The sequence below is a fragment of the Podarcis liolepis genome (genome assembly GCF_965112155.1).
Source record: "Podarcis liolepis genome assembly, chromosome: 14".
Lineage (NCBI taxonomy): Eukaryota > Metazoa > Chordata > Lepidosauria > Squamata > Lacertidae > Podarcis > Podarcis liolepis.
Window position 1 is genome coordinate 5,493,542 of NC_139569.1, and position 12,261 is coordinate 5,505,802.

The following is a 12,261-nucleotide window of genomic DNA, read 5'->3' on the forward strand; positions in this document are numbered from 1 at the left end:
ACCCCCCACGAGTTTTCAAAAGGGCATTCAGCTTCAGAAACTCCTCTGGTCGCTGCCTGAGGCCCCGTCTACACTGTACATTTAAAGCCGTTTCATGCCACTTCAAAGAGCCATGACATTCCCGCAAAGATCCTTGGGAGCTGTAGTTTTAAAGGGAACTGTTAGAACCCTTATAGAACTACAAGTCCCAGAGAGGTTTAACAGTCGGCATCTCTTCCTGGGGAACTTTGGGAATTGCAGTTCTGCAAGGGGAACAGGGGCCTCCTACCAAACTCTCAGCACCCTTAACAAACTACAGTTCCCAAGATTCTTTGGGGGAAGCAATGATTCTTTAAAGTGGTATGAATCCTCTTTAAATGTATGGTGAAGATGGGGCCTGACCCCCTCCAAGCAGGCTCTGGCATCTCAGCCCATGACCTAAAAGATGGAGGAATGTGACTTTGACAACCTGGGAAGTGTGTGATGAACCAGTTGTCAATGGCACAACAGCTTTTTAATCTTTCTTTGCTTGTTTGTTGTGTGTCCACATCTGAGATTTCCAGAGGCGCCAGTCACATTTTGGATGGCCTTTCTTCTGCTGTACAAACACATCCCAAGCTCAGCTTCCAATCTGCAAAAAACAAGGAATTAAATCTCCAAGGCCTGTGGAAGATGCTCCATTGGGGCAAATAGGGCACCACCTCACTAACCTCAGAGATGAGTGCAGCTGGTGAAGAGGCTCTGGTGTCTCTCCCTCCTGCTGTGACAAGCTCCCCTCCGTCTACATGGCAGGCATCTGATTTCTTACTGGGTCTCCCAGAACCAGAAGAGGCATGAAGAATCCTAGAATCATAGAGTTGGAAGAGACCACAAGGGCCATCGAGTCCAACCCCCTGCCAAGCAGGAAACACCATCAGAGCACTCCTGACATATGGTTGTCAAGCCTCTGCTTAAAGACCTCCAAAGGAGGAGACTCCACCACACTCCTTGGCAGCAAATTCCACTGTCAAACAGCTCTTACTGTCAGGAAGTTCTTCCTAATGTTTAGGTGGACTCTTCTTTCTTGTAGTTCGGATCCATTGCTCCGTGTCCGCTTCTCTGGAGCAGCAGAAAACAACCTTTCTCCCTCCTCTATGTGACATCCTTTTATATATTTGAACATGGCTATCATATCACCCCTTAACCTCCTCTTCTCCAGGCTAAACATGCCCAGCTCCCTTATCCGTTCCTCATAAGGCATCGTTTCCAGGCCTTTGACCATTTTGGTTGCCCTCCTCTGGACACGTTCCAGTTTGTCAGTGTCCTTCTTGAACTGTGGTGCCCAGAACTGGACACAGTACTCCAGGTGAGGTCTGACCAGAGCAGAATACAGTGGCACTATTACTTCCCTTGATCTAGACGCTATACTCCTATTGATGCAGCCCAGAATTGCATTGGCTTTTTTAGCTGCCGCGTCACACTGTTGGCTCATGTCAGGTTTGTGGTCAACCAAGACTCCTAGATCCTTTTCACATGTACTGCTCTCAAGCCAGGTGTCACCCATCTTGTATTTGTGCCTCTCATTTTTTTTGCCCAAGTGCAATACTTTACATTTCTCCCTGTTAAAATTCATCTTGTTTGTTTTGGCCCAGTTCTCTAATCTGTCAAGGTCGTTTTGAAGGGTGATCCTGTCCTCTGGGGTGTTAGCCACCCCTCCCAGTTTGGTGCCATCCGCAAATTTGATCAGGATGCCCTTGAGTCCATCATCCAAGTCGTTGATAAAGATGTTGAATAAGACCGGGCCCAAGACAGAACCCTGTGGCACCCCACTAGTCACTCTTCTCCAGGATGAAGAGGAACCATTGATGAGCACCCTTTGGGTTCGGTCAGTCAGCCAGTTACAAATCCACTGAGTGGTAGCATAGTCAAGACCGCATTTTACCAGCTTCTTTACAAGAATATCATGGGGCAACTTGTCAAATGCCTTGCTGAAATCAAGGTAGGCTACATCCACTGCGTTCCCTTCATCTACCAGACTTGTAATTCTGTCAAAAAACGAGATCAGGTTAGTCTGACATGACTTATTTTTCAGAAATCCATGCTGACTGTTGGTGATCACAGCATTCTTTTCTAGGTGCTCACAGACTGTTTGCTTAATGATCTGCTCCAGAATCTTCCCTGGTATTGATGTCAGACTGACTGGGCGATAATTATTTGGGTCCTCTCTTTTCCCCTTTTTGAAAATAGGGACAACATTTGCCCTCCTCCAGTTTGCCAGGACTTTGCCTGTTCTCCAGGAATTCTCAAAGATGACTGCCAGTGGTTCTGAGATCACATCTGCCAGTTCTTTTAATACTCTTGGATGCAGTTCATCTGGCCCTGGAGACTTGAATACATCTAAACTAGCCAAATATTCTTGTACTATCTCCTTAGTTATTCTGGGCTGTGTTTCCTTTGCTGAATCATTTTCTCCAAATTCTTCAGGTCGGGCATTGTTTTCTTTATCGGAGAAGACTGAGGCAAAGAAGGCATTGAGGATTTCAGCCCTTTCTATGTCCCCTGTTTGCATTTCACCATCTTCTACTCTCAGTGACCCCACTGTTTCTTTGTTCTTCCTTTTGCTACGGACATACCCATAAAAGCCTTTTTTGTTGCTTTTAACCTCTCTAGCAAGCCTGAGTTCATTCTGTGCTTTAGCTTTTCTGACTTTGTGTCTACACGTGCTGGCTATTTGTTTGAATTCCTCTTTGGTGGTTTCCCCCCCTTTCCATTTTTTGTACACATCCTTTTTTAATCTTAACTCAGTTAAAAGTTCTTTAGATAGCCACCCTGGCTTCTTTAGGCACCTTCCATGTTTCCGTCTCATTGGTATTGCCTGAAGTTGTGCTTTTACTATCTCCCTCTTAACAAACTCACAGCCATCATGAACTCCCTTTCCTCACCCAGCACTTCCCTAAGTTTTATGAAGTCGGCTTTCTTAAAGTCAAGAAATTGAGTCCTAGTATGCTTGGCTGCTCCTTTCCGCTGTATAGTAAACTTCAGAAGAGCATGATCACTCGCGCCTAATGATCCTTCCACTTCTACCCCACTAACCAGGTCATCAACACTGGTTAGGACCAGATCTAAAATGGCTGTTCCTCTTGTTGCTTCTCCCACTTTCTGGACAATGAAGTTGTCTGCAAGGCCAGTGAGGAATCTGTTTGACCTTATGCTCTTGGCTGAGTTTGGCATCCAACAAATATCCGGGTAATTGAAGTCTCCCATTACTACTATCTCCCTTCCTTTTGCATGCTTGGCCATCTGTTCCAGGAAGGCATCATCTATGTCCTCTGTTTGGCTTGGGGATCTATAGTAAACTCCCACAATGAGGTCACTGTTATTCTTCTCTCCCTTAATTTTGACCCAAATGCTCTCACTTTGGCTTTGAGGTTCTAAATCTTGGATCTCTTCACAGGTATACACCTCCCTGACATATAGCGCCACTCCTCCTCCTTTCTTGTCTGGTCTGTTTCTCTGAAATAGATTGTATCCCTCCATTATTACATTCCAATCGTGGGACTTATCCCACCAGGTTTCAGTGATGCCTATTATGTCATATTTAGTTTGCTGTACCAAGAGCTCAAGCTCATCTTGTTTATTTCCCATGCTTTGTGCATTAGTGTACAGACACTGAAGTCCATTAATCATTCCCCCCGTGTCGCTTATTTAAGAATTTTTTTCCTCCCACCACTAGGTCTGCGTGCTGTTTGCTCCATTTGGTCTATGACATTTGGATGATCATCTTCATCAATTGATAGACTCCTACCTTCAGGAGCACCGTCTCCCTCCCCCACATTAGTCAGTCTAAAGCCCTCCTGATGAGGTTTCTGAGATTTTTGGCAAAAACATTCCTCCCAACCGTTGTGAGGTGCAGCCCATCGCTTGCCAGAAGTCCATCTTCAAGAAACTGCAGTCCGTGATCTAAGAATCCAAACCGTTCCTGTTTACACCATTTGCGAAGCCAGCTGTTCACTTCCACTATTTTTCCCTCTCTCCCTGGGCCACGTTGTTCAACTGGGAGGACAGATGAGATGACAATTTGTGCATTTAATTGCTTCAATTTCCTGCCCAGAGCCTCGTAGTCTCTTTTGATCTTCTGGAGGCTATTGCTTGCAGTATCATTGGTTCCCACATGAACCAAGAGGAAGGGGTATTTGTCAGTGGGTTTTATGATTCCTTGCAGTCGTTCAGTTACATCTTGGATCTTAGCCCCGGGGAGACAGCACACTTCCCGATACATCTTGTCAGGCCCACAGATCACTGCTTCTGTTCCCCTCAGTAGGGAATCCCCTATCACCACTACACGCCTCCTCTTAGGTTTGGTCGGGGTTCTTCCGTGAGCTGTCCGTTCCAAGGTCGCCTGCACATTCCTTGAGGACTGACTTTGCTGCTTGTCTTCATATACCTGATCGACTGTAATGAGGGAGAGATCCTCAAATGGAGTCTGCTCTTCGTCTTCCATGCTAGGGGAGAGGACCTCAAAGCGATTGTGTATTTCTAAACAATCAGAGCGAACCCTGGGCCTCCTACTTCTTTGAGTCACATTTCTCCATATATCTGGCTCCTGTGTTGGTGAACTAGCCTCCTTCTCAGGGGAGTCCCCTGTCTCCTCCTTGGTGGAGACGGTGTGCTCTGTTGCTTCCAAGAAGAGCTCCAGCTCTCTAATTCTTTGGAGCGTAGCTACACGTTCCTCCAGTTGCTGGACTTTGTCTTCTAAGAGGGCAATCAACATGCAATTGCTGCAGGTAAAGCTGCCTGCAACCTTTGGCAAGATGGCAAACACTGCGCAGGAACCGCAGGCGACTGCATCTGTTCCCTCCCCCTCCATCTTGAGAACGTGTCGTTGGGGTGGCTACAGCGGTCCTCCATCATAAAAAGCGTGAAGACAGGACAAATAACTCCCCCCCAAAAAAACCTAGGTCTCCCCCAACAAACGTTTGAGACTAGCTCCCCTGAATCTAAAAGATGGATCAAACTGCGCGCGCCGCTGCCCTGCAAGCTCTGATAAGCTCCTCCCACAGCTAATCACCTGCCTCAACAGAAACCCTGCCCCCTCTGACCTTTGCACAGGGAGAGCAGCTAATCTTTTTTTTTTAATCATACATTTTTATTAGTTTTAAATATAATCATACAATTTTATCCAAATTTTACCTAATTTTAACAAAATACAAATTTTGACTTCCTTCAACTTCTCTGGTAATCATCCATTTTTACCCTTCAATACGCATTCCTTTAGTTGCATTGCCATTTGTCTTCCCTCCCCTTCTATTTTCTTTCAGCAATACCTCTTAGAGTTTTACAGTGCTTCTTGAAACCCCACTAGCATTGTTTGTACCTCACATATATTTTTCAGATAATCTACAAATTTTCCCCAATCCTTGATGAACTTTTGGTTTCGGGCATATCTTATTTTCCCGGTCAGTTTATCCAGTTCCGCATAATCAGTCAATTTCATTCTCCATTCTTGAATCGGGAGAGCAGCTAATCAGCCACAAAAGGTGTGGTGGAGAAGTCAGCTTCAAGCAGGCACAGTCTCAGATTGCTTGGGAAAGAAGGAGGAGTTTGGATTTGATATCCCGCTTTATCACTACCCAAAGGAGTCTCAAAGTGGCTAACATTCTCCTTTCCCTCCTGCATGTGGAGGAGCGGAGACGTGAACCCGGTTCACCAGATTACGAGTCTACCGCTCTTAACCACTACACCACACTGGTGGTCTTGGAGAGGAGATGACTTAAACAGCTGTGGGGAGATGGGGACCTTTAGTCTCAGCAACTACTTCATAGAGGCAAGACCTACTGGAGACAAATTTCTGCGCTCAACAGGCCAGACACTGCTGCGCAGAATGTGGTTTTGCTAATAAAGAGTTAATTCCAACTTGCAGGGTGTGATTTACTGCTGGCTCGCTCCTGGCTCTTAGTTATGTAGACACCAACGCAGGCGCAAGCAGACAGCTCAAGTCCAGCCCTCCAGAAGGAGTTCTTGTTTGCTTGCCCAGTCCAAAAGACAAGTCCTGCTTTGCCGCACTGAAGTTGTGCCTGCCCCATTCCCACATGGCGGGACTCAAGAAGGGATGTTGCTTGTTGGATCAGCCTCTTCACTGTTGTACTCTTGATCCTCGTTTTGCTTATGTCCCGTATCTATTTGAGCACCAAAACTTTCAGCAGAAAACATAACCCGAGTCGGAGTTCCCCAGCTCTTACAGCTCCTGGCAATGTGGAGATGCTGGGGGGTCTTACTTGCTTTGCTCCTCATCTCAGGAGACTTCAGTTTCGAGTTCTGGGCAGGGTGAAAACCATGATAAGAGGGCTGGGCTAGGAGGTCCTCCCTTTGTCCAACTGTGGCTGCTTTGTTTAGCTTCTCACTGCAGCTGCAGCTATAGCATCCATTTCTCATCCAGGCTGGGAGATGAGCCACTTCCCTTTCCCCCCAGAGGACACCTGCCAGAACGACCCCCTCCTGGGACCTCGATCCACCTGACAAAGGCACCACCTGTGGGAGACTCCCTGGGGTACGCTCTGCAAAGGAGGCTGGAATCCCCAAAGGCATTTAAGGACACCCATTCGCTTCATTTAAGGACATGCATTCCCCGCCAGAGGGTTCTTCTTCATGCTGCCCCCGTGAGGATTCAAAGGTGCTCTTTCCCCCTGAGCTGTCTGCCAGGAGAGAGCCTACGCATGGTTCCTCAAAGAGCAGTGGGACTCCCTTGACACTGCTGGAAAGGAAAGGAAAGGGAAAGGAAAGGTGTTTCTGGGAGCAGGGAAAAGCTGGCTCATCGAGGACATAAGGTCACTGTGGAGGTAACGCTCTGCTGTGCTGAGGCACATGTAGCACCCGGCATGCAACAATGTGCCAAGGAGCCTTGCGCCCATGCTCATTGAACTTTTGCCTCTTGGCTAGAAAACAGGGTTTTCCCTCTGACCGTTTCTCCTCTCACAGATTTGGTTACTAGCCATAACGCTTGAAGAAGAAGAAGAGTTTGGATTTGATATCCCGCTTTATCACTACCCGAAGGAGTCTCAAAGCAGCTAACATTCTCCTTTCTCTTCCTCCCCCCACAACAAACACTCTGTGAGGTGACTGGGGATGAAAGACTTCAGAGAAGTGCGACCGGCCCAAGGTCACCCAGCAGCTGCATGTGGAGGAGCGGGGAAGTGAACCCGGTTCCCCAGATTGCAAGACTACCGCTCTTAACCACTACACCACACTGGCTCTCCGGACGCAGATGTAATCAAGTGTCGGGGAAGATTTTAGGGAAATACCTGCTAACACGTGTATTCGCTAATGCTGGAAATGTGCTTAGATGGAAATACGTCATGCTCAGAGTGGTTTCACTACTGTTTCCAATTGTTGACTTCTGTGAATAAAAGGAGCCTCTGCAGAACTAGGCGGCAGCTTGCTTGGAGCTTGCTTGCCAGCTTGCTCCTGCACAGCTCACTGCATCCAACCTTCCATCGTCCTCCGTTATTCCTACAGTTACAACATAAGAGGAGCCTGCTGGATCAGGCCCATGGCTCGCCTAGTCCAGCATCCTGTCCTCACCCTGGCCAACCGGATGCCTCAATGGGGAACTCGCAAGCAGCACCGGAGCACAGGAGCAACTCTCTCCTCCTGTGGCTTCCAGCAACTGGGATTTAGATGTATTTACAGCTTCCGACTATGGCGGCAGAGCATAGCTGTCATGGCTAGTTGTTGTTGTTGTTTAGTCGTTTAGTCGTGTCCGACTCTTCATGACCCCCTGGACCAGAGAACGCCAGGCACTCCTGTCTTCCACTGCCTCCCCCAGTTTGGTCAAACTCATGCTGGTAGCTTCGAGAACACTGTCCAACCATCTCGTCCTCTGTCGTCCCCTTCTCTTTCCCAACATCAGAGTCTTTTCCAGGGAGTCTTCTCTTCTCATGAGGTGGCCAAAGTACTGGAGCCTCAGCTTCACGATCTGTCCTTCCAGTGAGCACTCAGGGCTGATTTCCTTCAGAATGGATAGGTTTGATCTTCTTGCAGTCCATGGGACTCTCAAGAGTCTCCTCCAGCACCATAATTCAAAAGCATCAATTCTTCGGCGATCAGCCTTCTTTATGGTCCAGCTCTCACTTCCATACATCACTACTGGGAAAACCATGGCTTTAACTATACGGACCTTTGTTGGTAAGATGATGTCTCTGCTTTTTAAGATGCTGTCTAGGTTTGCCATCGCCTTTCTCCCAAGGAGCAGGCGTCTTTTAATTTCATGACTGCTGTCACCATCTGCAGTGATCATGGAGCCCAAGAAAGTAAAATCTCTCACTGCCTCCATTTCTTCCCCTTCTATTTGCCAGGAGGTGATGGGACCAGTGGCCATGATCTTCGTTTTTTTGATGTTGAGCTTCAGACCATATTTTGCGCTCTCCTCTTTCACCCTCATTAAAAGGTTCTTTAATTCCTCCTCACTTTCTGCCATCAAGGTTGTGTCATCTGCATATCTGAGGTTGTTGATATTTCTTCCAGCAATCTTAATTCCGGCTTGGGATTCATCCAGCCCAGCCTTTCGCATGATGAATTCTGCATATAAGTTAAATAAGCAGGGGGACAATATACAGCCTTGTCGTACTCCTTTCCCAATTTTGAACCAGTCAGTTGTTCCATATCCAGTTCTTACTGTAGCTTCTTGTCCCACATAGAGATTTCTCAGGAGACAGATGAGGTGATCAGGCACTCCCATTTCTTTAAGAACTTGCCATCGTTTGCTGTGGTCGACACAGTCAAAGGCTTTTGCATAGTCAATGAAGCAGAAGTAGATGTCTTTCTGGAACTCTCTAGCTTTCTCCATAATCCAGCGCATGTTTGCAATTTGGTCTCTGGTTCCTCTGCCTCTTCTAAATCCAGCTTGCACTTCTGGGAGTTCTCGGTCCACATACTGCTTAAGCCTGCCTTGTAGAATTTTAAGCATAACCTTGCTAGCGTGTGAAATGAGTGCAATTGTGCGGTAGTTGGAGCATTCTTTGGCACTTCCCTTCTTTGGGATTGGGATGTAGACTGATCTTCTCCAATCCTCTGGCCACTGCTGAGTTTTCCAAATTTGCTGGCATATTGAGTGTAGCACCTTAACAGCATCATCTTTTAAAATTTTAAATAGTTCAGCTGGAATATCATCACTTCCACTGGCCTTGTTATTAGCAGTGCTTTCTAAGGCCCATTTGACTTCACTCTCCAGGATGTCTGGCTCAAGGTCAGCAACCACACTATACCTGGGGTATACGAGACATCCATTTCTTTCTGGTATAGTTCCTCTGTGTATTCTTGCCACCTCTTCTTGATGTCTTCTGCTTCTGTTAGGTCCTTTCCACTTTTGTCTTTTATTATGGAAATCTTTGTACGAAATGTTCCTTTCATATCTCCAGTTTTCTTGAACAGATCTCTGGTTTTTCCCATTCTATTGTTTTCCTCTATTTCTCTGCATTGCTCGTTTAAGAAGGCCTTCTTGTCTCTCCTTGCTATTTTTTGGAAATCTGCATTCAATTTCCTGTATCTTTCACTATCTCCCTCGCATTTTGCTTGCCTTCTTTCCCCCGCTATTTGTAAGGCCTCATTGGACAGCCACTTTGCTTTCTTGCATTTCCTTTTCATTGGGATGGTTTTAGTTGCTGCCTCTTGTATAATGTTACGAGCCTCCACCCATAGTTCTTCAGGCACTCTGTCTACCAAATCTAAATCCTTAAACCTGTTCCTCACTTCCACTGTGTATTCATAAGGGATTTGACTTAGATTGTATCTTACCGGCCCAGTGGTTTTTCCTACTTTCTTCAGTTTAAGCTTGAATTTTGCTATAAGAAGCTGATGATCTGAGCCACAGTCAGCTCCAGGTCTTGTTTTTGCTGACTGTATAGAGCTTCTCCATCTTTGGCTGCAGAGAATATAATCAATCTGATTTCGATGCTGCCCATCTGGTGATGTCCATTTGTAGAGTCGTCTCTTGTGTTGTTGGAAAAGAGTGTTTGTGATGACCAGCTTGTTCTCTTGGCAGAACTCTATTAGCCTTTGCCCTGCTTCGTTTTGAGCTCCAAGGCCAAACTTGCCAGTTGTTCCTTTTATCTCTTCACTCCCTACTTTAGCATTCCAATCCCCTATAATGAGAAGAACATCCTTCTTTGGTGTCATTTCTATAAGGTGTTGTAAGTCTTCATAGAATTGGTCAATTTCAGTTTCTTCAGCACCAGTGGTTGGTGCATAAACTTGGATTACTGTGATGTTAAAAGGTCTGCCTTGGATTCGTATCGAGATCATTCTATCATTTTTGAGATTGCATCCCAGTACAGCTTTTGCCACTCTTTTGTTGACTATGAGGGCCACGCCATTTTTTTTACGGGATTCTTGCCCACAGTAGTAGATGTGATGGTCATCCGAACTGAATTCGCCCATTTAGTTCACTGATGCCCAGGATGTCAATATTTATTCTTGCCATCTCATTTTTTACCACATCCAACTTACCAAGGTTCATGGTTCTTACATTCCAGGTTCCTATGGAATATTTTTCTTTACAGCATTGGACTTTCCTTTTGCTTCCAGGCATATCCGCAACTGAGCGTCCTTTCAGCTTTGGCCCAGCCGCTTCATCAGCTCTGAATCTACTTCAGTCCATCCAACATGCTACTGAGGAAGATTCCTTCAGTCCTCCGCTCTTCCTCAGTAGCATGTTGGATGCCTTCCGACCTGAGGGGCACATCTTCCAGCGTCATAACTTTTATATGCCTGTTGTCTTTGTCCATGGAGTTTTCTTGGCAGGGATACTAGAGTGGCTTGCCGGTTCCTGCTCCAGGTGGATTACGTTTGGTCAAAACTCTCCACTATGACCTGTCCACCTTGGGTGGCCCTGCACGGCATAGTTCATAGCTTCTCTGAGTTATTCAAGCCCCTTCGCCACGGCAAGGCAGTGATCCATGAAGGGGCTAGTCATGGCTAGTAGTAGCCCTCAATAGCCTTCTCCTCCATGAATTTGGAGCCAGCCAAGTTGATGGCCATTCCTGCCCCCAGAGGGAGGGCGTGCCATAGTTTAACTACGCGCCTGTCATGGCTTCCAAATGTGGGAATGTTCAGGGATGCAGGAGAGGATATATTGTTTGATTATAGCCTTTCCAACTTGTGTTAACAAGTTCACAATTTAGCAGAGTAACATTCCCCTTTTTAAACGCACAGCGGATGTGTTTGCTCAGGTTCACTAAAGCCTCTATAATAACTGTTCTGGTATTTCCCCCTTATTCCCTCATAAAAGATAAGACACAACACAGTCTTCTATAAAAGTATAAAAAGAGTTTACCCACACTCTGTTCACAATCAGATCCCAGAAGGCAGACTTAGCTTAGAAAAGTAACATACACCTGGAAACTATCTCATAAGGAGACAGTCCCTTTGCCCTCTCTTCAGCCAAGCAGATGTTGCTTCTTTGATGCATGTAGTCAAAGAGAGAGAGAGAGATGGCTGCCCTGCCCTGTGCTTTTGTCGTTACCTGCACAGGTGAGGCCACACCCACCTCTAGTCACATGCAGAAGAAGTCTGTCCCAGCCCGGAAGGAAAGAGGAAGTTTACCTGCTGGCTGGACAAACATTCCTCCCCATGTGTAAACATGTTCACTCTAGGAATGTTGTACTTGACTGCTCTTGTGTTTCACATCCCACACAACTCTCTTCTCCTGTGGCATCCAGCACACAAATAGAAGTATTTACAGCTTCCAACTCTGGAAGCATAGCATAGCTGTCTTGGTTAGTAGTAGCCCTTGATAGCCTTCTCCTCCATGAATTTGGAGCCAGCCAAGTTGATGGCCATTCCTGCCCCCAGAGGGAGGGCTTGCCATAGTTTAACTACATGCCTCTTTAATAAAGCCTTTATTTTATTTGTCCCGAACCTTCCAACATTCAGCTTTGTGAGTTGTCCATGAGTTGTCGTGTTCAATGCAGTCACAGTGTGCAGAAAGTGGATGCAGAAATATGTATCTTATGTCTTTTTTCCTTTATAAAAAAGCTTTTATTTATACTTTTCAGGTTTAGACATTTCGTTACTTTTACAATCAATTTAACATTTCAAAGTTTGACTTCCTTCCCCCTCTTTCTGTGGTTCCTTAAATTTATTTTTTAATATCTTCTGCAGATCCAAAGTCATTTAGTTGGCTCATTTAATTAAATATATACTCTTATGAAACTGCAGGTTAATACAATAATCCTGCCATTGAAAAGCTTCTGGGTTTCCCCCCCACAAAAATTATTTTGAACATCCTTTTCAATTCATTATATATCATTT

General features: G+C 45.9%; 1 protein-coding gene across 1 annotated transcript in view; it reads left to right on the forward strand.

Annotated features, from left to right (window-relative positions):
* PSMG3 (proteasome assembly chaperone 3) overlaps positions 1 to 12,261 on the forward strand; it is a 340,750-nt gene that overhangs the window by 303,974 nt on the left and 24,515 nt on the right. The window lies entirely within an intron of this gene.